The following is a 27,507-nucleotide window of genomic DNA, read 5'->3' on the forward strand; positions in this document are numbered from 1 at the left end:
TTAATAATGCGTTTTGCTTTGCGGCAAAAAAAAAGCCCAACTAAAAACTTTAGTTTCAAATGACCTTTAGTATGTGCCTATTATATCATGGTAAAATGATTCTCCGAACGTCTGGGATGATTATTTGTTAGTGACCTTTACGAGGCAATGGGCTGGTGCTTACACAACTGTGTTCCCAGTTCAGTCTCGGGCAAGTAGATTTTAGCATTAAGGGTTTTCACTTTTCAATATGAATTCCATCTGTAGTGCTCATTTCATTCTGGTTATTAATGTTCCATAAAGCTTAAGGTTGCTCTTGGCTGTGTAGCATAGACCTATTGAAGAAAGTGTGCAGCACATATTTAGGGCTATATACCTAGCTAAGGAATTTTTTGTGTTTTTCTCTAGGAATTTTCTCAGGATTCCTTTCTTCACCAGTCTCTCTTTTCTCTAACCACCCTAACCTCCAGCCATACAAGCTGCTGATTCTCTATGCTCAGTATGGAATGGCAGTACACTTCACTAGTAGGACACTGTTGTCTCAGTGTGTCACAAAAGCTTGGATAGCTGTTGCTAATCACAGCATCTATTTTTCCATGGGCATTTTGTCTGAGATAAAACTTCAGATTAGTGGCCTGGGGATGCACATGGTACAAATGAGCAATGAGGGATCGTTTTCACTTTCACACCTGCTGTATCAGACTACATCCAATGGGGAAATCCATCAATGCAACTGACCAGGAGTTTATAAAGTGCTTCATGCATTGAGGATGTTTCTAAATAGAAGTAGAAATACATTACTTCCTTCAACCATAGGTATAAGCAGTTTTGGTTTAGTTTCAAAGCATTCAGTTTCAAAGATGTTGCTACAGGATGGTCAGGGCCATTCCTGTTGAAGCCAGAGGCAGAGCTTTTATTGATATCCACGAGGATGATGTCGGTACCAGGTTCCTTGAGCTATTTGAAACTATACAAATATTTGGATGGAAAATATGGGCAAGAACTTGAATAACAGTTTCATTTGGAGTCATGGCTGGGCAGATGGTGTGCTGAGTTCTGCGATATACTTTAATGTGGCATTTATGTACGAACAGATTCTTTATTTATAAATGAAAACTTTTGAAGGCCACTGTAGTCTTGCATTGAGACTACACTTTGGAGTGCTGACAGGGAACTGAAGTTCCTGTCTCCCTGCTGCCGTTATCCACAGGAGAAGGCACGAATGGAGCTTTTCCTACTGGAGACACATTTCAGTTCTCCCTTGAAAAAAAGTGTTTACAAAGCAGCCTCTCAACATGAGCCTTTAATGTTATTTTCAAAGCCTGAGGTTGGAAACTGAAAAGAGGTTTGCTTTCCAGATATTGCCACCAGGGCTGAAATTACATTGCCACAGCTGAGGAAGGTCCTTTTTATTTAGTCAGTTCTCTCCTCATCAGAGATCGTGTACTGGGGTGGGACCATTACTGAGCTGTTTGGGCTTTGTCATTTAACTTTGCTGTTCTGTCATAAGAGGGGTGAGAGCATGTCAGTTTGTGCTTTGGGATGCAGCACAGACAAAGTGCCAAGTTCTTTGTGAGAAACTGTATGGGGTTTTTACATCATTTACTTGCCTTTAAGACAGTAGAAACCATTAGGTAAAGCAGAGAAAAAGTTGTATCCCTCTCCATGGCAATGATCTGTGTCATTCTTCTACCTTACTTGGTTCTAACAAAACCCCTAAGTTTAAGAGGGCACATCCAATGTAACATGGTCTTCCTCATGCACCTAGTTCATGAGTTGGAGCTGCTTGGAAACCAAAGCTCACAATGGTCCTGGGCATATTTAAAATATGTTTAGTGTACTTGGAATAGAATCCGAATCACAGAATGGTTTTAATTGGAAAGGACCTTAAAGATCATCTAGTTCCAACAATATGTGCAGTGTATTTAAAACGTATCTAAAAAGTCAAGCTCTTCTCAGCATTCAGTTCGTTGCCAAGCACTGAAGCAATGTACAGTTATACATTTGAAAGATTCTGTATTCTATGACATTTTATGACCTTTCTTATACTATATAGGTTTTACGTGTTTTTCTTAATCTGTGTAGCTCCCATCATTAAAATTCAAGGGAACTTGCCTCAATCCTTTATTTCTACTGCTGGTAGAAATATAAGTTTGCAGTAATAGAAGATATACAAAAGAGCTGGCACATGTGGACAAAATGAAATGTCAGTCTTGTAATGGTAGAGCATCATCCGTATCAACCGCAGTAGAGATGCTTCATAATGATAATGCTTTATATGACATTTATATTAAGTATTTTGCAAAAGGTTAGACTCTGGCTTGGCAGTTGAGCTAGGGTTTCTGGGGTTTATGTGTATGAGTAGAAGGTCAATGCAATATTAAAGTGGATGCTTAGGAGTAAATTTTATATTAGCAATAGAACAAGCTGCATCAAAAATCCAAATCAAATCCCTCTGTTTCAGAAGAAACACATAAGCAAGAAGTAGATGGCACATGAACATCCTTTCTTGATCCATACATATTTTTGTGTAGTTGCTTAAGAGCTATTCCACTGCCTGAGCAATCTAGCTGTTTTCAGACACATGCTTGAAGGACTGGCATCATTTGAGCCTACTTCATAACTGGCTTCCTTCTCTTCATCTCTTCACACAACTAAAGTCATAGTGAAGTTTATATTTTATTTATGTATAATTGAGACACAAGGTTCCCAAGAATTTTGTTTCCAAATACACTTTTCCTTATTAACATGATTAAAGAAAAATATAGAATAATGCTCTTATTTCTGGGGCTTTTTAGGAAATTTGATCAGTCAGCTGTGTTGAGTGCTCTTTGTCTGAATAGTTGCATTAATTCACTACTACAACATCTGAGAGTTGAAGTTATTTATTATGCATTTTATTATGAACAAACTCTTTGTGGTAAGGGAGAATTAGCCATATTTTAAAGCTGGGCTTAATGAAACTTGGGATAATGGAGGTGCCCATTGTAATTCAGTAAGTCTTTAGCTGAGTGCTAGAAATTGAATTCTGCTTTTCCTGAGCCGTTCTTCAGTTGATGTTGGAACCAGTTTTTGTGAGCAGTTGCTTTTTATGAGTAAAGCTGTGATTTGAGTACACGACTGAGGCCCAAATCTGACCACTGCTTGCCCAAAACTACTCAAGGATTCCAAATTTCAGTGGAGGCTACATCCCAGAAAGCACTCAGTATCCAGTGCTATGACCACAAATGCTGCATCTTGAATTTCTTGAGCAACACAAAACGTGCAGTAGATATTGAATTATGCTGTAGACACCACATTCTGTACTATGTAATTTCTTTGTCTTTTCCTCCCTTATTTAAACAATTTAGAGAGAGAGAACTGACATTATATATGCCTAATTCCCTTTCACACATCTTGCACGTTGTAAGTAATGATAATGTTTAAATCCAGACTGCAGTTAACTCAATGGTAATGGGTGGGACATAAAATGCAAGCCATAATTTAGAGGCATATTCTGTAGGAGCTTGTACGGGGAATTCAATAATAGTGGAGGTCAGTCTGTGTCTCAGGAAAGAGAGTGAGCTTAGTGAACACAAATTGCTGTGGGTCTTTTCCCCATTTTACGTGCATATGGATGTTGCAGACCTTCCAGATAGTATTCACACAGATAGCATGTTGCATGGTTAGGTGTTTGGGATTGTATTTAGCTGACAAATCTGAGAGCCTTTGGATTGCCCTTAATTGACAGTCTGGCCCCATGAAAGAAGAGGTGAAGCTGTATTTATAAGTGACTGTGTGTTCATATATAAGCATTTCCAAAAGTGTTTAAGTCTAACCCTTTTCTCTTAAAATGTGAAAGATATTCCTGTTTTCAAGAACAGGAATGGAAATTTGTTCACTTTTCATACTGTCAGGACGATTGTGAATAATGTGGAATGTTCTGGTTTTTTCCACTCTTTTATCTGAGGATGCTTTTGTACCATTTCCAAATGGAACAGTTCTTAATACTTGCACAAGGTGTATTTGACAAGCAGGCTTTTGTGATCATCCACTATTTCTTAGGAAAACAGTTGTCCTGCTTATATATTTAAAGCACTGTTGAAATTTTTCTAAACTAAGGGAAAATTCCCTATTCAAACATATGTCTTAGTTCAAAACCAGAAGCCTTGTGGAAAGCCCAGTCTGTTAGGTAAAAAAGTCTTAACTTCTGGGTCAGGTGAGCCCCGAGATAGAAGGGTAGGAGAATGCTGCTTTGCCTGATGAGTGCGGCAGCAGGATGTTGTAGAGACCACAGCTGTATGTGGGCTCAGGGAGGGCACAGAACATCTTTGGATGGTAAGTCCAGCTGTTGCTGCTGACCTCTGCCTCTGGAACTATCTAAATTACTGATTGCCAGAAGCTAGGAGGGAATCACTGCAAACAGACGGTGCCATTATCTGTGCAAGATGAGTATCCCCAACTGATTGCTCTTAGAGACAGGATTCTGGGCCTTGTTGACCTTTAATTAGATCCTAATTGAGCTTTTGCCTTTTTTGTTTTTTTGATAGCCAAGGTATTTTGGAAACCTTTTCATTTTGGTGCTCTTGGCTTTTCTGTGGAATTTATTGCTTTAAAACACAAGTTTTTAAAAAGTGAGTTCTAGTACTTAGAAATAGTAAGCTCAGATTTCAAAGAGTTATTTCTTTATTTCTAGTTGCAAAGGGAGTGGGGACAAAACGAAGCTGTGGGTAGAGAGGTGTAGCAGGGATCTGTGAAGTTGAAGCAGGGACATGACAAAATCCTCCTGTTGAAAAGAAGTAAATATGGTGAGTGTGTGAAATGTGCCACTTGAAAAACGTTGTGTGCAGGTTTAGAAAATTAATAATAATTAGTATATTTGATTTTCAATGCTGCAGTAAGTTTAATCCTTTTAAAATAAACTTGTATGATGAGGCTAGGATAAGCATCAAACTGGGTATGCAGGTCAAAAATGGCTTGTTGTGGTCTGGACTTTGATGGGAAACGTTAAGAATGTTTTGCATGTGTGCTCTTCCTTCAATTCCTTTTTGGAGTTAATATACTTTATATACATCAAGTGTTAAAAGATTTCATATAGGAGGATTTTACATCAGCGTTCTGCTTGGTGTGTTGAGATTGTTTATCCCAGCCTACGCGAGATGTGCAATAACATCCCGGTGATGTTTTGGAGAAATTGTGAGCTTGGAAGATCCCAGATTCACTGTGCAACAGAAAGTAAAGATGTCTGTAGGAAATTTCAGCATCAGAAAACCATACAGCTGGAGAGTTCATCCCCAAAAACTTCATGTTTATATTTCAGGGATCCTAACTCAGTGACATTCTTGCCAGGGAAGTGCTATCATCAGGGAACTGTTAAGCCACTGTTAAGTGTGCAAACCTCTTGATGCAAGTTAAAGTTTTCATTAATATTAATGATCAAAGATCTTAGGAATTTAGTCCCCACTGAATTCGACAGTCAGCAGATTAGTAACTCATATGCTAAGAAGCTTACACTAGGTCAGGCCATTGTTTTTCTTATTAATATGCATCAATGTTTACTCTTAATTCAAACTGGTGCAAGGGGTGGGAGTTGTGTGTGTTCTGGAAACCAGGCTTTCAGTTTAGAGAAAGAAAGAAGGTACATCCTAGCTATTCAACAAGCCCAGTTTTGCTATTAAGAGACAAAAGGTGGGTTTTTTAAACATGAGGATGTTTGGTTTTTTTTCTCTTAAAAGGAAGAGAACTCACACTTGTAGTTATGAAGACTCTTTCTCTTTGCATGAGCAGAGTCCTTTGGGAGCTCTAAATCTCTTTAGGAGTCATGGCTGAGTAGGTACAGAGACCCCAAGGCCTCTCTGCTGTGGCTGGTTTGTGTAACTTTCCAGTTGTGCAATGATGTGGAGAGTCAGGAGCTTTAAAATCTGCTTGTGCTCTGAGCTTGAGTGTTGTACTGCACAAGATGCTGCACCAGATCCATTCAGATTACATTGTTAAATATTAATATTCATTGCTATCTTGCTGTAGTGAAAAACATTTTGTGGCGCTCTCAGAACTATTTCAGGTTTAGGCTTATTTTTGTTTCTCAGATGTCTTGATGTGGGCAGCTTCCATCTCCTTTTCCTTTTCTTTCTTTTTTTCTTTCTTTTTTTCCTATTATGGTTTTCTGCTACTAAGTCTGCTTGAAATTTCATTAACATTTTAGGCATTGAATGAAAAAGTACAGGTGGTGTTCATAAGATCTCCTCTGAACTTTGACAAAGGTTTCAAAATGAAGAAAAGTCGCTATCTTTGTATTTTGCTAGTCTCTGCTACATTTGCAGTGACAGAATGTGAGCCACTCGGCAAAACAGGTTTTAAGGTAAATACTAGATCTGACTGAAAAAAATAAAAGTAGAATTTTCTGAAAACTCCTTGAAATGTCAAATTTGTTGTCACTGTCAAAATTCTGAAATAGATCATTATAAGGAAATATTGTCCTCTTTTTTTTCCCCTACAATTTCTAAGTAGAAAATGTAAATTTTCTGTTCCATTTTTTAATTGTATTGAAATAGATGCTTACATTTTTTATTTCTGAAATAAGTAGGTTTGAAAAAGCAAACGTTTTGTTCACCAGGATGCCACATGAAAAATGCCAGGAAAATGAGTTATCTGAAAAATTAGCAAAGTAATGGTGATGATACAGTTAATGCTTGCTCTTAATTTAAAAACAGTTTATTTTCAAATATACCGATATAAAAATGGTCATAACTTTTTCAATCAAGTCTAATAACACAAAGGACAAGTCACCAAGAGCATGAAGGAGTCTGTTTCTTACTTCTTTTTAGGACTTAATAATGAGGCTGAAACTTCAGATTCCAGACAACAGAGGATGGTTTGGAACAGGGAGCAGTGTGGATTTCCATGTAAGTCAAGTTTGAATGAGGATTGTGCTCCATGTTCGGCTTATGGCTGATTTTCCCTCTTTGCGGCATACATCTGTGAGGAGGACTGGCAGCTTTGATCATGTGGGGGATAGAGATAGGGATGGAGATTTCTGTCCTAGGAAATGCTGTCGGTGTCATATAGACAAGAGAAGGAAACAAACGGAGGCCCCAGAGGGAGCGGTTGACATCCTCCAGGAGGTGAGGAGACTCCTATGGAGAACAAAGCTGGTCCCATGTGGGAGCTGTGATGTGTTTGTGTCCTCTGAGATCTGTGTTTGTATCTGGATTAAATGGTTTCAGGGACACCCACAAGGTCACAAACTCCACTATTTAAGGTTGTTCTTTTTCACTTGTTTTTCTTACTTTTACTAATTAGTGTCCTACACAGTTTGTTCCCAAACCTAGTGTATCTGTAAAGGAGTAGAGACACTTGCAGGACCTGAAGATAGGCTAAGAAAACTAACAGACACGTGTCAGAAACTGAGCTGAGGTCCATGATCTAAACATGCCAGTCTCCCAGGCCCACTCTGTGGCTCCTTTTGACCAAGCCAAGGAAATGGCTGGGAGAGGAGCAGGAATCCTTCTAATGTCATATCCCTATTTTTTCCAAAAAGAGGTGTTGCTATGGCTTGCTCCAGAACTCATCAGAATTGCTCCATGAACATTGCAATGGGAATAATATTTTGAAAATGACCTGAATAGCAGTTCCCCAGGTATTGCTTCTCCTCTCTCAATGCAGCTCATGTTTTTCACTGTGTAGCTATAATAGGAGGCTGAAATTGTAGCAATTTATTTAGGATGAAGGCTTTCTCCCAAATTGCAAAGCAGAGAATCCTGCTAAACATCAGGAGAAGATTTGACTAGTAACTAGTACAGGGTGTTAATGTGTTTGGTAACAAGTCCCTTTCTGTAGCTGTTTTCTGCTGCAGGCTATTTTAGGAATATGATTGTTTCGGTATAATGGCTTACACTGTATGTTTGCACATTGCTTTGTAACAATGAGGACGTTATGAGATTGCTCCCATACCTACTCTTTGTGTTCTGCTAATTCGTTTTCCATTAGACAGCATTTATAAAGACTACATATTTTTCCATACTCCAATTAAAATAACTGTTCTTTGTAGAAGGACCTTGTGCCATAAAGTCAGGGAGACCACCTGTGGTACATAAGGGCAACACAAAACATTCCTGCCATTTGCAAACGATGACTATGACTGCTCCCAGCATCCTGCATGTTCAGAAACTTGGTGCAAGGACCTTCTTCTACTTAAAGAGCTGCATTTGGGGATCAGAGGTGCTTTTCTTACCCAGTCTGTTGTTTGATCATTGGAACTGTAACTAAAAGACATGCTGAGGAGAGCAGACTGGTTGTGTCTCCTTGGGACATGTTTATGTAAGACACTGGCTGCTCTGTGCTGTGTCTCTGGCTATATGCAGTCAGAGTGGATATGTGCTACTATAGCCCCAAGTAACTCCAGCTCCAAAGCCTGTCCCCTTAGCCCTGTGTCTGAAGACTGATTTATTTGGTTCTGAAGGCAGGTATCACCTAAAGATGTGGAGTTTATTCTGCAATAGCTTTATGCCTTTCAGTACTTTTTTCATTAGCCACTGTGGAAATTGATTTTTCCCTCTTAATGTAAGAGAAATTCTGTAAGATTTGTAAAGGAAACTGGGCTGAAAAATCATGAAAAAAACATGGTATAAATAGTTGGTTTATAGATTATTGAAGCTTGATGATGTAGGGTCTAGTGACTGATTTAAGTCATTGAATAACAAGATAGAAAGTCATGGAAAAAGCCAAAGGTAACAGCCTTGATGGTAGAGTTAAATGATTTATCTGACCATAGCTATTCTAAAGGCAAAGGTTAGTGTACGGAACTGCTGTTAGGAATTATTCCAGGAGGCATGCAAAGCTCTTTCAAGTTGCTGAAATGTGTTTTAAGTTGTACATTTGCCATTCTCTTAGTATTAGCCTCAGTTATCGTAAGAGTACAGCACTGACCTTTACAGTGTAAAGTTAGCATGTAGGCAGTTATCAGGAATTTATTGAAGACAAACAGATTGAAATAGGACAGCACCAATGGCAACAGTAAAGGTAAAAACTGTATGTAATAATGGTAAGGTCACAGTTTTTTTTTTATTTAATATATATATAGTGAAGTACTATGATTCATACTTTCATATTTTTCCAACATTTGGAGATCATTTTTCTTGTCTGACAGATCCCAACTGCTCAGTTACTTCTGATGGAGGCAAAGTACCACAGCTAGCAGTAATTTGGTCCTAACACCCATTTTTCTTCATTTTGCACTGGCACCTGCCTTTCTTTACTTTCCTGTATAAGCCTGCTTGTCCTAGCTTTTTCAAACTGCCCAAGTCACTTCTCTCCCTGTTGTTGCTTTTTGTCTTTCTTCTTTCATTTCTCCAGTCGTTTCCTTGTATTCTCCTTGTTTTCTCATCTCACACTGTCTACCACTGTGACTTCCATTCCATATCTTTCCAACCCACGGCATCTGGTTTTACTTGGCTGTCCTTGGCAGGCCTTTTATATTGCTCAAGGGGTTGGCTTCTTACTGGAATATACACCCTTCTGGGGCCTTGGCTGGTAAATGTTAATGCTCAAACTGTGCCTGCACGCTGTTGGTGGCATTTTGCAGAGTTCTTGGTCTCTGGAGTCAAGTCTGTCACAAGGAGAAAGACTATGTTCTCAAACACTGAGGTTTGCTGTGTTGCACAGGAGGGCAACATCTAAGTGATATAGAGGAGGCTGCAAGGTATGATCTACATACCTTGAAAAGTAATGAACCTATGGAGACAACTTTAAAATAGTAAAATAGAAAGCGGTGGAGGCAGGTGCTGTGTTGGGGAAGATGCTTCTCTCTTTTGGTTAGAAACATTGTCCCACATGGGGCAGGACAGGGGGAGAGGGTGTATAATCCTACTTAAAATAGCTGTGAAATAAAAATATCCCAAGTAATAACATCTGAAGAGAGAACTACAGCTCTAGTGAATATAAAATGCTTAAACGCTGCTCAGTTCTGCACAACAGAATCCATGCTGTTTCCCTTAAAGCAGTGCATGAATTGTTGAAAATTCACAAAAGGTGAGCAAAGGTAATGAAGGTAATTTCTCCCAAGAGGTAGAAAGATAAGAGAATGGCAGATTTCTTGAAATGTGTGGACACATTGATGCCTCTCATCTGCTGGAATCTAGCAACTTGGTGGGAGTAGTAATGAAGGGAACTGATCATAGAAATAACACGCAACTTAGCCTTGCACTCTCCTAGCAAGAAATTTTGTTGCACACAGGGTATTTCCGCTCTAGCACTGATTTATCTGGGGGATAAATTAGCCTCTTTATTATTTGTTGTTGATTTTTTTCACATGGCTCTACTGCTTGACTGTTATTTTCCCATAACATTTGCCCAGCATGCCTTCAGAAATACCAGATAATGCTCACAAACACTCCAGAAAAGTGCCAACTAAATATTCCAAAAAGTACTTGAAGATCTTGTGCAATGTATCCCCTGCTTTTTCCCAGCTGTTTTTTAGCATTGATTTAATATTTCCCCTGTGAGCAATTAGCATTTTTGTGACATTAAACACAGTGGGGAGGTTGTGTTTCCACATATGAGTAAAGTGACCACTCTGATTTTTCAGAATAAAATAAATGTTCAGTGTTCCTCTTCACCAGAAATTGCTGCTCCAGAGTGCTTCTGAAGGATTTGCTTTCTTACAGTCTGTTGGGGTTGTCTGTGGCTTCTCCAAAGGAAATAAGGTACTTTTAGTATTACAATTCAGACTAGTCAAAATACATAGTTTATGACACTTTGGTTTTCTACTGGCATCAATAGGCTTTGCATCAGGCTGTTAATATTCCATGTAACATCTAAACAGATTACCTGATGTATTTTTCAGTCTACCTGTGTGCTGCTAAAGAGAGATATCTATGCCAGCTGTCTAGAGCGTGAGGAATTTAGGTTATATAGATGCAGAGCTACGCAAATCTTACCTGTCTCATGGAACAGTTTTCATTCACTTCAGCAACAGTTCTTTTCTCTTCCCTAGAAATTGTTCTAAACAACATAACCCAAAGAAAGACTGATGAAACTTAGTAAATACAAGTTTTGTGCTGTTTGTTTACTGCTGATTGTTCCATTATGAATCCAGTCCTGACTTAAAGCAGGACTGCAGCATTGCTTATAACCTGTTTATTTGAAGCCTGTGACTTTGGGAAGCACAAGAATCATTATGCAGAATCAGGCCTCTAGTTAGACTGGTAACATCTCAGTAATGTGGGGTTGCTTTAGCAGGGCAGGCAAAACACAGTGCGATTTGCAAAGCACGTTGTCTTTTGAGGATAAACATTTCTGGAGCGTATTGCAGGCTCTTAAAATCCCATCCTCTGTGAATACAGTTGATAGAAATCAACTTTACCATTCTTTATAGAGATAGTGGATGTCATAACAATGTTCCAGGTAGATCTCAATATGATCTTAATGCAATATTGAAAGGAACTGTCTCTTATCAGATATAATGAGCTCTTCCTTTCTTCTGCTTCACTCAAAAAATGACATTTAGACTTGGACTATACAGATATGAAATAGATAAAGTCTCTATGGACAGGGCATTCAGCACTCTCATGTCTGCTGAATGGCCACTTTTCATGAGACATTTGAACTATGACAGTTAAAGTCACGACAGTATTTCAAGCATTCAATACATTGCCTATTAGGAACATTTTCTGTCACCAGTAAATTCTACATTAGTTATGTTATTAAGCTCTGTGATGGATTTCTAGGCAAATACTTATTAGTCCAACATCACACTGTGCAGGAGAAGCTGCTCTATGCACTCTGCATACTCAACTGAAATTCATGATTCCTGAAGTCTAAAAGATACATCTGTGCTCAGACAACTGTGCTCAATCTATCACCTACCACCAAAGGTAGCAGCTTTCCCTTCAGATAACCAATGAACTATTTTCTAGCTTTATTTTCTACATTTCTGAGGTGGGAGGAACTGGAAATCTAATACATTGATGCTCACTGTGGGTTTTTGATGGAAGTGCAGGTAAATACAGTAATATGTTCTCGATCTTGCTATACGGAAGATGCATTTTAGGTTTAATGAGTTTTTTAAATGATGAAGGAAATTTTGTTGATTCTGTCCAAGATCTGGCAAATGAAAACTCTTGCTACTCTTACTAGTGTTAGTGAAAAGCTGCTGCTGCTCTTCTCCCTCTTTCACTGTACTTCCTCTGCTGTTGCTTTTGCTTGTGACAAGTTACGATGTTTATGGGTATTCTGAGGAGTATTGTGTGAATTTCAGCTTACATTAGGATGGAGGCATATAGGCAGAAATTATATTTATTATCTTCTTATTGCTTATCGGAATGCCTGTGAGCTGTTTCTGAGGAGAAACCCCTATTACCTCTTTATCAGTCAAAGCACCCAGAATATGGGACATTTTGTAAATCCAAATGATGTTTTAGTAAGGATCTTGTCATACTCTAAGACGTGTATTGCAGAAGTGCTTTCATGACCATTTAGAATGTTTCTTTTACCTGGGAGCCCACTGATAACATCAAGCTCCGTGGCAGACTTTATTGTTGCCTTTGGGCTTGTCATGTCACTGGTTCAGGCAGAGCGCTCAGTTTGATGTTATTTAACTTTGCTTCCAGCTCCCAGTATGTTCACTTTATCCGTCCTGAAAATAAGACCCTCTCCACTAGCAGAGTTACACAATTTGTGAAGAACTTTCCCTTGCAAAAGGCAAACAGATAGGTGCTTGGTTTATTCAACAAGGTAGATTCTGCTTAGAAGAGAAGTCAGCTTTAGCCTATGCAACATACATGGTATTGCACTTGTGCTTGGATAAAAAACAAGGCAAATAAGTCAGCCTTTTTTTAAATGTAACTCTTAGTTGCAAGACTTTTCTTAAGTCATTTTTAGGATTAAAAGATATTGTATTGGAAAAGACATCAACAGCCCCAGAACACATCAAGACAAGTCATCGCAGGCATTTCTTTTCAGCTACAGCAGGTCCTTCTACAACTGACAGGCCTATTCAAAATTACAACAAATGGGTGTCTGACATTTTAATCTAAAACTATTAGTTTCATATTTCGTATGAAAAGATTTCATATTTTCTTCTAAGGAAACCAAAATAATGACAAATACAGAAAGGCATCATTATTATTATCCATTTTCAAAATGAGCAGCAGACGCTGCGTGTCAGCTTTCACAGATTTCAACTTCAGTGCCCAGCTTTTAACTAGAAAGCAGCTTTTTGTGCAAGGTGTATGAAATGACTTCTGGAATCGTACAGCAGTTGAGTGGAACAGCTTAGTTAAGTCCCAGGTTGCTCATGTCTAGTCTTGTACTTTTGCCATTTAATCACATTATCCCTAACTTTACCAAGAAAATGTAGACCTAGTAGACAAAAACATTAAAGGCAGAAATGGTAGACAGCACTTTCCTTGATAACTTCTGCAGCCTACATCTAGAAATGCCCAGTTTCAGGAACTAGCACTAAAACCTGACATTACTATTTTCAGCAATAGTATCACATGAGTGAACATGGAGTTTGAGTTAATGACTTATACCTGAGGTGCATACTGTACCTCTAGAACAGGACTGCAGTGGTCATACTGGGTAACAATAATACATAGCAATGTTTCTGTATTAGTAAGAATATATGTATAAAAGTCATAAGAAAATATAATACTAGAAAAAGTACATACATAGAATAAGAACATGTAAGAGAAAGGCAGAGAGAACAGAGTTAATAAATAGGGACTCAAAAATTACAAACTGTTGTAACTGTAATGCCATACTTAAAACAAAATGAGAGGTCAGGGGTCAATCCCTGGCTGTAAGTAGTATCTGCAAACTTGTGCAAAATCTTTATGAAGAATGATTACTGTTGACTTTAAAAATGACTGGTACTGACTCATGCTGCTTTTGAAGTCTCTTTTTTTTTCCTGTGATTTGCTTATTTATTTTCAGTACTGATTAATTGAGAGAAACCATAATAAGGCAGGCTTCAAGGCTCAGCTTTTGAGTTCCTTAATTCAATCTAGAGAGATCATTGCTCCAAATAAAACTAGCTGTACAAATATACCATTGTGTTAATGTTTGAGAGATACTATTGGACTGGAACAATACCCAGACATTATTGCTAAGATTTATTGTCTGGGAATCTGAATAATATTCTGTAGAATCTCTATTATCAGTATCAGGCCATAATCCGTGTTACTTTAATTGGCTGGCAACATACACTGCAGCTTGTTATTCTTGCTATCTACTTAATCCTAGCAAGAGTAAACTAGTTTCTGGAAACAGCAGTCTTATGAAAGAAAATATCAGACTTTATATAAACCAGACTTAGGGTTCATAGAGAGGAGAGCCCTTGTCCTCACTAGACTAAGTAGTTGTTGCATGAATAACCCATGCAGGCATATGGAGCACCTTTGTTTTCTTTGTTCTGTGATGAGTTGAAATGAGATGTCAAAGTTAATTCGTCTCCTGTTGTGCTCAAGCCAAGGAAAGAAGCACCTTTCTGTGCTACTGGCGATAATTGAATGTCCCTGGGCTTTAAGGAGCACACTATGTTCTGCAGCAGTCACTGTGCATTTCTTATTCAAGGTTGATTTAGTCCAGTTTAGTTTGCTGTTTGCATGTTTTGACTTTTTAATTTAGTCATTGCGAACATACAGCTGAGAAAGAGATCCAGCTTGCAGATGACATTGGGATGCCTAAATAAGAAGACAAACTGTTCCGTAATGCTGTAGGGCGATGGCAACTATGTGAGTTCACAGTTGGTTTTCACATTTCACATACATGAGTTTACATTTAGATCCTTCCGCAAGGAACTGTTTGGCATCCTTGTGTAAACAGTGAGGCCTTCCTTGCCAGAACAGGCTTCTATCCCAACCTCAGCAGGCATCTTACAAAATCTGAGGAAGTCTGAACCGTCCATGTGAAAGACCTGCATCCCTGCATAGCTCAGCTTTCCTTGCCTACAGCAGAATGGCTTTACTGTCATTTGTGCTGCTGCCACAACTCCTGAAAGGTTTCAGTGCCAGGACTTGTCCAAAAGCAGTAGAGGAACCCCTGCTGCTCCCAGGCATGCTCCCATCTGGAAACACCTTTAGGGTGGTGAGAGCAGGCTGCAGAACACTGCAGATCCTGCTGTCTTGTTAGCCCCATTCTCTACCACCACTTTCGTAGTGAGCTGTCTGGGGCTACTTGTCCTCGCACAGAGCACATGGCTGTATCTTCTCATTGCGTGTTAACCATGAATACATAGGAAACTAAATGATGACTGGTGATGGGTCAGAGTTCCTCTAACTAGTTAGGCAATTTAGTTACTTAATAATTAACTGGCTAGACTTGCCCTAAGGAAAAAAAACCTTTATGACTAATTTTTTTTAATGGAAAAAGGTATGGTTGCCGGGTAACAATAGCATTAGTTTGATGGGGTTTGACCTAAGCAGATTTATTTTAGGTGGATTTAAAAGGGGGAGGCAGGTAGGAGGATAAGGAAAAGTGAGTTAGTACAGTACACAGTGCACAAATTATGTTATTTCAGAATCAGTGCAGAGGTCTGTAAGTGGTTAGCCTGTGTAATGCTTGTCACCAAAGACTGAAGGAACAGTTCTACATATGTGAAATCCTGGGGCTTTTGGCATAAGGCCTGTTTGGGTCAGGACTCTGCACAGTGTGTCTTGTTCTTAATACTAGTCAAACAAGAGTTTTACATGACAAATGCAGAGTATTTTGATTTGGACTCAGAACCATTTTGTTCATAGGCTGGGTAGCAAGCCACAACAGACGCCTCTGAATTCAGTAGAAACTTCTCATTAAAACTTTTCCAATAAATAATTTTCCACTGGACCTGCTTGTGGTTGCTAATGATTGCACCAACTGAGCTTAGGTGTTCATAATGCAATTCAGGTCCTGCTTCACCAGTGGAAACACGTGCATTGTCATTTATCAAAGGCAACAGTCCGCGTAATTGCTACTTCTGAGTGCACTCACGGAGATGTTCTGAGCTTTGCAAATCACTTAGAAACCACATATGTTCTGAGTATCTTGTCCAGTGGTTATATCCAAGCTCTGTGTAGATACACATGGATTCCTTCCAGAACTGTTTGCAGTGTGGTAGGGTTGAATGTTTGGGTTGAATGTTGTATCATTGTCCAAAAAGCAGTGTGTTTGGAGTGGCAAAATCTTTTCAGACCAAGTAATTTTTTGTCTTTTTAGACAAAGTAATTTTCCATCTGTTATTAGAGCAAATGATTTAGTCAGAAAGAGCACAGAGTCTTCTGGCACTCAAGCCATTTTTAACAGCTTTTGTGGGATTCTTCAATGACACGAAGAGCAAATTATATACTTCAAATTTATGCATTTTTTCGCTGTATCATTTAGTCTACTAAACGTTATTGCATCTTACAGACCTTGCCTCCCTTGTACTCTTGGAAACATTGCGATTTGAACTCAGAAACCTCCACTTGGGAATTACAAAACCTCACATTACGTATCTTACTCATTGCAGAACTTGAAAGGAATCCCTGGAGTCTTACTTGCCACGTTTTCATTATGTTTAAATCTGATTTGTTGTAAAATTCGGCAGAGCTTAATTGAAAGAGTTTTAAATTGGATGGAGAGAAGATCCAGGGATTTATCTTTAAATATATTGTGGAAGTTGCTTTATTAGTTATAAGTAAATTGTGGTTGGACGTGAGCCTGAGCTCTCAAACAGCAGTGCCTTCAGCTGGGTCTTGTAACAAGTTTCTGAGCTGGTGTTTAGTGACCATGGTAATTAGAGATAGTGTGAAAGATCAACTTGATTTTCCATTTTTTTTTTTAATTCCCTGTATGATGCTTAAAAATCTCTCCTGGAAGAGCATTTTTTAATCTTTTCAAGTCTTTTTCAGTAATTGGAAACTTTTTTGGACTCAGAGTTACTCTGGTGTCTGGGTTCATGCTTATGGGTGAAACCCTAATGTGAAACTGGCTTGAAAAACTGATTTATTTCCAGCAGTCATCCCTCTCACCTGTTTGAAAGGGTGTTTCAATCCAAATCAAATTGATACATTTTCATTTGGGGGAAGAAAAAAAGGAAGATTCAGGAACATAATTTTCCAAATAAAATATTGCGGTATTGTAAAATGAATCTGAGAATAAGATTTCTTGTTCTTAAGAGAAGCTATTTTGATAGTTTAGAAAATTCAGGCTTTTAAAAAATAAAAAATCAAACCTGAAACATAACATTTTGTTTTTTTTCTCTGAAAACAGTGAGGTTTTGTTATTTAACTGCATTTGTAAGTAGAAAATAGCCCGGAAATGGAAAAGTCAGTGTCCTGCCCATCTTAGGGTTCCCTGGAGGATTTCTGTTCCTCGTCTGCTAGTGGAAGTCTGACTGCTTCTCTGGAATCATGACACTAGACAGTGATAGCATAAAAATGAATGGTCACATTCTGGTTTTCCTTCAGGGTATCCAAGAAAACAATTTATATCCATTGCTGTGTCAGAAGGGGAGCAGCCACAAGTGTCAAATTCACTTGCAAGGGACTTGGTAATGATGAAATCTGCCTGTGGTTGTGTTCTGGATAGTTAGGAACAGTTAATTGTGTTATTTTCTTTAGTCTCACAATCTACCTTTAGATAAAGCTGTAGCAAGGCTATATGCACTGAGAATACACACAAGTATTGTGCTTTTAAAGCATATTGCTTGCTAGAAGCGCTAATACCAGGATCAACATTGCCTATGATAGTGCACAGATCCATCTCACCATGCAGTTTATCTCAAAGGGATCCAGTTAAATGGTTGAGTAAAAATCAATTTTCTATGAAGTGGAACCAGGTTACATTAGAGTGGACAAAGTCATTATGCTCAGAAATTTTCCTTTACAAAACCCCATGCAACAGGTGAATGCTGAGATGGATCATAGATGTGTAACGAATCATAGAATCATAGAATGCTTTGGGTTGGAAGGGACCTTAAAGATCAGCCAGTTCCAGCCCAAGAACATGAAATGATGTGTGGAAATTTATTGCATTTTATGTTGGCTGTGTGACATTTTACTGCATTAAAATATCCTTGTGGCTTCCCCCCCCCTTGTTTTAATGTGAGACAAATGTGTGTGCCATACTGCTTGGCCACGCAGCTCCCAGAAAAGCTGTCAGCCATCTCCCAAGCTACTAATGCTAGAGGAAAGCTGGAATTACAGGGATATTTAGGGACATTCCTTTTCAAAATAGTAGGACACTGAATGGAATTGATCTGCAGAAGTAACTTAATAAATTCTTAGAGAACTTTCTTCACATCAGAAAAGCGCATGTATGTGGGCACAGAAGTGTGCTACACTGTATATACTGGGAGAGTTTGCACCCTGGTATTTCATTTACTAGTGAGCTGATGATTATATATGTCCTGCTAATTTCCTCTTGAGCTATGTGGAATACCAGAAGCCTAACTGAGATCTGAAAAATGTAGCAGTACTTTAAGAAAGCTTCAATTTTACCCTTCTTTGTTGCTTGGTAACAATAATTGTAGCCCAAATAAAACTTGAGTTTTTTTAGTCTTATTGTTTTTTAATCAGAAAGAAGTTCAGCCTAAAAATAGTCCAAACCTCTTTGCATAACCTCATCAGTTTCCCCCAAATGCTGCAGGGAAAAAAAGCTTTGTCCCTGGCCTGTTCCAGTGGAAAAAGTTTGTGGAGTTTGCATGGGATGTAAATTAAAGCAGGAGAAAGTCGTAGGAAAGCTGACAGCAACTTGGTCTGTTTTAAAGAAAACAAAGTGAAAGTCAGTGGGAGCCTGGCTGCCCTGGAATGCCTGCCCCAGTTGTGAACTGCGGAATCCAGATGGTTTTCCTCCCTGCACGGGGAGCGCTGCCGCAGCCTGGCCAGGCCGCAGCTCACCAGCACTTATACCTGCGTCCCACGCCACATCCTTGGCAGAAGGGTGGGTTTGTTCCATATCCGTACTGCTGGACTGCTGCAGAGAGGCCCTGGCTGTGCGTGGAGTCCCAGGGGGGTTCAGCAGTGTGCAGCAGCCGTGCCTGCTTCTCCTGGTGAGGAGGAGGAGTGTGATGCTGCAGCTGAGCTTTGGCACACAGGGAGAGCACATTTCAGTCAGTGCCCCATACATTGGGCTTTTAAAAGTTGCTACATTGAAATATTCCAGATATTTAATAGATGAAAATGTCCTGTGCTGTTCAGAGACTGTTTCTGTTCAGTAGCAATATAAACTTTCCAGTGCTGCCAGTATGATTAAACTTACTTGGACATTAACATGTAAGAGGAGATGATTCAGATTTCTCCAGTATCAGGAACTGTATTATAGTCATGTTGTTTACTTTGGCCGTGGCTAAGCCGACATAGCTCCAAGTAGAGAATCTCCTAGTTAGAATCACCGAGTTCCAGGGATGGATGGGCAGAAGGACTGGAGTATGCTGCACATAGGGATCTCTGGATCCCTAGTGGCAAACTGCACTTTACTTATAATTGGGAAATAAATATGTCATTGTTTTCAGGCACATGTTAAATCCAAGTATATGCCTCCTTTATGAAAGGGTGTGGGAAAGAAGGAAGTAGCGTCCTAATTTTGGAACCCTCTAAAATATTAATGGTGCCCATATCATAACTACAGATTAAAGAATGTGCCTAGAGCATGCACTGCATTCTGCAATTGCCATGGGCCACGGTACTGCAAGGTCACATCTGATGCTGGGGATTTTCCAGTATTTTTTCAGAGGTATTGATGTTAATCAGCTTTCAAAGGCAGGGTGGCATGTTTAATGATGATGGAAGTGTCTATCACTAGTGCTTTTGCTAGCTATCTCTTGCATGCCTTACTTCCAACACATCCATCAAGATTAACTAGAATTTACTATGTTCATCTTCCTTTCAAGAGGTGTCATTAGAGGTATGTAACCATTTGTAAGATTTATTCTTTCACCTCGAGGATCCTGCACACAGAAAAGGTGTGCAAGCTCAAGGAAAGCACACATAACTTGATTTAGGATGAGGTGAAGGCTTCACCTTATCAGAAAAATTGCTTAATGAAGAATAAATATCAGCCCAGGGTACAGTTCTACCTGACATCAGTTTCCCTCCAAGGCAGGTGCTGTCTGGTCCTGATGTAACTGTTTATGTGGCTGCTTTTAAAGTAAATTTGGTTGCCACCAGGATGCTCAGAATACCCCCAGTGCTGCCAGCAGCATGTCTTTAACTCTTCCATGATGAATCACTTCTCAGTACTTGATGTGCCATCTCCCTGACCTGACTAGCTTGCACACCAGGAGCGATGCAGAATCCCAGAAACATCTCTGGTTCATTTCGGTAGTGAACATATGCCAGAGCTGATGCTTCTGTAAATGTTAGGCTTATGATATACAGTGTGCTACAGAGATGATTTGCACATGCTCGATAAATCCATCAGTATCCGTTTACCCACACATACATCATAGCCTGGCAGTCCCAGAGGCACGGCACTCATTGCAGGTGCATGGTAGAGTTGATCCATATGTGGTCAGGCAGAGCTGCTTGACATCTGGAAGTGCCAGACTAATTTACAGAACCCTCAGTTTTTTTTCCCCAGTGACATTTATGGGTGGGAAGGTGAGATGTTGCCTCATTCATTCATTCATTCATTCACTCATTCATTCGTACCTACGCTTGTAAGTAAGCCTAAGGAGCCAAATGCTAAAATCTGTCTTGCTCTAATGCTATAATTTCTGAAGTATTTCAAAAAGGGAAATTCCTTTGAAGGGAATTAAGGAAATGGAGTATTAGTAGCTGCTTCCTTTGTTTCCAAAATTTTATAGAGGTCTGAATTTAATACAGGATGCTTGAGTAACATAGTGACTTCTTAGCTCTGTTAAGGAACTGCAAGTAAAACGTGGGGAAATCCTGGTGTGCTGAATGTCTGCATGGCTGATTGCTGCATTCTCTCATTACATTCGTGTTCTTCAAACCACATCATGGCGTTGGGCAAATTAACTCAGGCCCTTAGTGATGCTGTTGATATTCCCGAGTCCGAAAATCTGCATACCTGAGTAAAATTTTGGAAAACCTAAATAGTGCCTGCATCAAGGCAACCTCAAGGAGGTTGCTTGGAGCCCATATGTAATTTATTAAATACTACATGTAATGGAACCCAATATTCTTGGAACATGAAGCAGCAGCTAAATGGAAACTTTGGCTATCCCCTTATTGATGTTTTGTACTGAAATATTTTCAAGATCAAAGTTCTGTTATTAAAACAATGGGCATAAAAATAACAAAATTACTTTTTGTAAAACAAACAGATTCTTTGTATCTGAGAGGCTTTTCACAGAAATCTTTATTTTGAAGCTGTAATACGTTACAGATTTCTGGGCTGTGCTACTTTGATTCATTCATTACAATATTTTTAATTCTGGCATGTTGCAAAGGTCTAAATAAAAGCATTTTAGTTACGTAAATACAGACTCTGTGGACTCAACAGTAATATAGTGCGTTTGGAAAACTGTCATTTACTCTGAAAATATACAAAGGCCCAACCCCAGGCAGAATTTTCTGCACATTGTAAACATTCTCACAGTATGGGTATAAATATCCCTTTTTTGATTCATTGCATGCCAGGTCTTCAAGTAAAGAGATAGAAAAAGAAGTTCAAGAAAAGGGATTATAAATTTGCCGAGACACTTAAAGGCAGTGAAAGCCAAACAAGAAAAGAACTTACAAAGTTTTAAGACACTGTGTACAGACAGGACCATAAAATTCTAATAACAATACTAGATAATATAATCTCATACTTATATCACTTCCATCTGCCAAGATCCACACAAGCTGTGGTGTGTTTAAGAAGTTGTGGAGGTTGTATGCAGTGCTCACTGTGTCTGGTGGGTCCTGGGCAGAGCTGGGCCAGTGTTTGATCTCAGGGGGAAGTTTAAAAACTAACGTGGTCAGTGAAAAACTCTCCAGTTCGGTGCAGGGAGCATGTGTGTGTTTGCAGCATGAAATGTTTCAATACCAGCTTACCAATTCTCCTCATTACTTCCACAGCAAAGGTTCCTCCCTCCTCCCTTTCAAAGTCTTTGCTGCATCAATTTCTTTCTTTGGTTTATGAACCATTTTGTTCAATATCCTTCCTCCGACAGTGCAAAGCGTCTCTTGCTTTACAGGGAAGGAAACCCACCAATGGGCAATGATATCGTGTGTTTCTGAAGCAGAAGATTTTCCTAACTTTGGTTGTGTGGCAAGCACCAGGAAGCATGAGCACTTACAACACGACTGAGTTGGGCCTATCTAATGTAGTGGCAGATGGTCTCGCTCTGGACCCATGTCCAGTTGCTGATTTGCAACTGTTAATATCTCTAATTTTGCAATATCTTGCAGCAAAGAAATTGGTGTTCAGTGTCCAGAAGTACTTAATTTTGTTGGTAAGGGTTGATAAGTGCATGTAGATTCCCCCTCCTATAAACCACATCCTTTTTTAAGGAGAAGGTAAAGATATGGGCAGTTCTCCTCCCCCCCCGGGCCACACCAGCAGAAGCTGCCCATTGGCTTCCCCAGCCCTGCCCGGGGAAGAAGAGGAAGGAAGGTCCCGGGGCCATGGGGAGGAGGTGGCTGAGGGCCCTGGCTCCCTGCGGGGCTGCAAGACAGGGGACCTGGATAATGCTTCATTTTGCATGTAAATGTATGTAAATTTTTGTGGCTCTAAAGTAAATTTAGACCTCAGAAACTAATGATTTTGGCACCTTTTTTTTTTTTTCCTTTTAAAAGCATGTTTTAATTGTCTTTTAAACATGCATTTAAAAACACACCATTTCATGCCCAGTAGAGTAAATCCTGAAGCCTTTCTCAAACTGAGCTCCTCTTAGGAGACTTGTTTGCTCGCTTCCTGGCAGAGTTCCCAAAGCCTTGATAGCAGTTTTATGTGAGTGAAGCCCTGCGTATTTGCATGACACTGAAGAGCTAAAATTATCTCTAAATGGAGCAAAAAAATTGCCAGTATGTATTGTTCTGAGAAAGATTGCTCTTTGGTTGGCCCAGAGGGGACATATTGTAAATATGATTTAAACATGTCTCTGCGACTACTGTCTGATCTTATCATCAGATGTTGCTGTGGAATTTGTCTGCGCGGACCCTAGAAAGGAAAACCAGATTGAGAGCATTAGCTTGTGCTGTGAGAAAATATCTTCAGCTTGCTTTGTCTGGCACAAAACCCCCCAGCCAACCAACCCTGCATTAGAAATATGCTATAAAAAAGGAAACAAACATTAAAATGCTGTCTGTCTACTTTGATCGCTCTGAACTTAAAATGTAAGTGCTGCTTATTGATTCTTTGATGTCAGGAAAGTGACATTTTTCTCCAGTCCTGTCTGACTGTTGTGATGAACTTCAGGTTTTCATCTGTCATCCTGACACTAACGGTACAACATGGCTCTGAGCAGAATCACTGCCTGGAATCCAATTACAATAGAGAAGAAGAAAGCACTTTTCAGGGTTCTGTATGTTAAAAATCTTGTATTTGTCCAATAAATCATTAGTCATCTCACAGATTGGTCTGAGAGGCTGACTTCATGTCAGAAGAGGGTTTTCTCGGCACGAGCCAGCAGCGTATGTCTATATGCTTATAAATGTCTGAAATTAAATGCAGTTTAAGAACTTGAGTGTCTTATCAGGCAGAGGTCACAATTAGTTTTGTAGAGCCAAAGCTTTTTATGTTTTATCATTTTCTAACCCCTGAAACATAAGGTAGCCCTGGAAAGTGCTGCGTGTTGAGAATAATGGTTGCATTTTCAAATTGGTTTAGATGTATCTAAGATAGGAAGATGATTAGGCATAAAGGAGTATTTACAGTAATCTGACAAGATTAATAGCGTGTTTTCTATTTAATTCATACCTAGGGTGTCTTTCTAGATACCAAAGATATGATTTCATAGGTAGAGTACCTAGGACAGGTAACATAATTTATATGGGTCACAGCAGCATTGAATGCAGGATGGTGAAAATTTCAGTACAGACATGCTCTGGATCTGTGGGTAAGCTCAGAGAGCCAATACACATGAAAGACCACCCTCATATCTTCATATTACATGGCCTAGCTGTGTGTCAACACTAACATGAGTTTGCCTATACTTGTCTGCAGTCAAACCTTCTGCTGGAGTAGAGCCATCCTATTGGGGAAGCAAACTGAAATCTCCCCTGAAGGCCAGTTACAATAAAGCATCTAATGAAGATAAATGGAGAAAAAAAATGGCCATTTTTCTAGTTCTTTTGGCATTGAAGGGTACATGGTGGTCACTTCCATCCACAGCCTGTGTGTTGAACAGCTGTGCATAGTGCAAAGAATCTCTTGCTGCTTAAAACGTGCCAGCCAGGCAAATACTCTGCTTGGAATAGGGACTAGTGACCCTAAAAGTTAAGTCTGGAACCCAGGTCCTGGATATATTCTCAACTTTGCCACTTGCCAGCTGGGTGGCCACTGGGATTAACTAGCTTGGGTCTACATGTTCTTCAAGCTCATTTTGTGGTTCCGGCATGGATAATGACTGAGAGAGAAGACATAGAAACAAATAACTTGGCTGTGTCTTCCTCATTGGTTATCTGTTTCAAAGATACCAGTTTAGTGCAAAGTGTTGCCTCTCCATACCATCATTCTCATAATTCCCATGGTTGCATAGTCTTACTGAAAGAAACCTCATCAGTCAAGTCAGCAACCAACAATAATATCAGAGCATACAGTACACAGAGAAGAGACTGAACTCACTGCATGAGCTCTGCAGATACACTTCTAAGTGCTTTGCAAGGCAGTCGCGGGGGGGGGGGGGGGCAGCATGTAGGCTTGGGGCAGATGTGGGAAGGAATGAAGACACAGGCTGGAACAGTCTACAGTTTAGACTTCAGACTTCAAACTGCATGACAGGAGAGGTTACAAGGAGCTTCCATGAGCAGATTTGCAGACTTTAGGAAAATGCTTAGCAGAAGTTGGAGTGGCTATTAAAAAAACAAATTTTACCTACAGGAGCTCTGAGTAAGACTATAATCAAAACTAGATCTGAAGGTACACTGTGTGTGGAACAATAAATGAATGAGTAAGCCCTTACAGATTCTATGTAGTCCTTATATTTTTATAGAGAAATATTTATGGTCAAAGGAGTCTCACACTTGTGTAAACAGAAACTTGCATATAGTAAGAATCTTGAAAAGGAGGGAGATTTGTCTATTTGGTATTATCTCTGCTACTTTTTTTTGCTTCTTTAGCTGCTGCTGCTACATTCTGTAACTCATCTTTTTTGTCTGACTTGATTCAGAGGCAAAGATGGGGTGCAGCCAGTGCATTATAAGGAGGAAACTGTTTTTGGAGCGCTTCCTAAAAGTGCCGTTATTTTCAGCAAAACTTGTATGATCAAATATTTGGAAAAAATCTATCACCCTAACACATACCACATTTTGGTAATGCATCTAATCTGCTGCTTCTCACATTTTCACTGTTTTATTTCAGGAAAATGTTAGAAATCGGTGAAGTTGTTATTATTTCCTCCCAGAGAATAATCAAACAGACTAAATGGCAATGGTGAGAAAATTTCATATACAGCAACAATTGATACAATGGCATTAGATTAAAGGGTTGTTTTTTTTTTTTCCTAAATTCTGAAGTTCTTTTATTTCTCTAAAGGAAGAATAAATTTAAGTTTATCCCCACTGGGAGTAGTTTTGAAGTCAGTCATAGTCAGTAGCTGTATATACTTACTCTCTTTTAGTCTGACTATTTTGTGTATTTTGGAATGCAGAGTTTTTGTATAGTGTATTTCAATAAATACCATTAGAAATGTCCTTTCTTTTACCCTGGTGCCTGTTTTGGAGCAGACTGGAGAATACCAGGGGTAGGGATGTGTTATTTTGCCTTTTGTTTTATCTGACTATTTGAATTCCAAATAGAACATGACAAGGGCAAACTAGACTTTTGAACTCTGACCTCTACTTTAAATTGAATGTGAAGTCTAAATATCTTCCTCTTTGACTGTATCCAAAGAGAGGTTTGTCAGAGACATCTTATAACCTTGTGGCTGCAAGGGTATCCTCTATTAATTAAAAGAAGTTTTCTGAAGAAGTTCTGGCTGGGGAGAATAGACAGGGGGCAAATGTGGAGAAGAAAGGCACATTGTTCCAGGAGACAAAGAGAGGGGATCCATTTTCATAAATCTGCATTCCCAAGACAACTGTTCGAATCTGGTAAAAGGTCCATTTCTTTGAACTTACATACCAGAAAGCTTTTATTCCTCTGCTCTGCAGCAGACAAGAGTACAGGTTAACTGTGTCTCATCAGTATTTTGCTTTAGATGATTCAGTGAGGAATTCTTTAGTTTAATGATGGAAGGTACTACCTAGTTCAAGAAAAAAATCAAAAGGAGAAAGAATCAAAGGGTTACCTGTGGTGCCAGACAATGTTTTAGAAGATTCAGTTTCTCTGAGTTTTCAAAGCCCAGCTTTAAGCTTTATGGTTTTCAATTCCTAGATGTTATAATTAAGGATTTAACGTTACTAAAAAGTTGCTTATTTATTCCTGGAATAACGCATACCAAAATTCTGACCATGAATGTCCACCCTAGGCTGAAATCTTTCGGTTTGGAGTTCTCATTGCTATTTCTTCTCCCTTTGAGACTAAATGGTAGTATAAAATGGCCATTATTTAACCACAGCATAAACCAGACACAGAGCCTCAGCTCCTGTTATTTGTACTGTGGTATGAAGCTATCTTTCACTGCTAACACCAAATCCACACCAGTTACGAGTTCTCAGCAGCATTAGATCAGAATTATGTGCTTGGCCACTCATGCAGAATAAGCATATTTCACCAATTATTCCCAGTGCTTCTGAAATAAAAAGATTTACCTCAGTATTTTCTCCAGTAATTTTAAGATGTTTTACGTATTTTTGTCAGAAGAGCCTCTAGTGAAAAGAGGCCCGAGGTACCTGTGTTCACATAAGAAAAGCAGCGCCTACATAATCTGAAAAATGCCAATCTGAAACAAAGTGAACCAAGAGTGGAAGAAAACAGATTATGAAGGTGGAGAAATTACTACTGCTGCAGTAATATGCAGTGAAGTCCTGAAGCCCTTGTGCTTCTGTTCCCTACTAGTTTTCAGTCCTTAATGTTTTCAAGCATTTTGCCACCACCAGGAGGGCTACTATACTTTTGTACTTTCCTAAAAATGGTAAGAGTCCTGGCACAATCCCAGCACTTCCATGACTGGGACTAGAAGACAAGAAAATCCATCAAGATTAGAGCTGTAATTGAGATCTCTAGATACAAGTTTGTCACTGTCAGGACAGAAAAATGCCATAAGCTATGCTAAGGTTCACAGGACAAAGAGGCAAGCAGAGCCTAACTAGAAGTTAGAACACCAAGAACTTAATTTGACACTAAGAAATGAATTTATGCGTTTCCTGGTCTGAGTTTACAGGCTGCAGAAATCCTTGCTTAAAGGGGATGCAACCTGTGAAAGAAAAACCTGCTGAGATTTAAAAATATAAATATTTTCCTTACTTCTCCTGTTCTCTTCCTTAGCTACTTGCCAACCCTATGAGCTTTCTCATCAGCTATTCAGATGATGGTTCAGCC

At 39.3% G+C, this 27,507-nt stretch overlaps 1 long non-coding RNA gene across 1 annotated transcript in view; it reads left to right on the forward strand.

The window, feature by feature from the left end:
• Nucleotides 1-27,507, forward strand: part of LOC134169621 (uncharacterized) — a 640,302-nt gene that overhangs the window by 411,123 nt on the left and 201,672 nt on the right. The gene's annotated exons all lie outside the window — the stretch shown is intronic.

The sequence above is a fragment of the Pezoporus occidentalis genome, unplaced genomic scaffold, assembly GCF_034315485.1.
Source record: "Pezoporus occidentalis ecotype Australia unplaced genomic scaffold, CSIRO_AGI_Poc_V1 ctg35, whole genome shotgun sequence".
Taxonomy (NCBI): domain Eukaryota; kingdom Metazoa; phylum Chordata; class Aves; order Psittaciformes; family Psittacidae; genus Pezoporus; species Pezoporus occidentalis.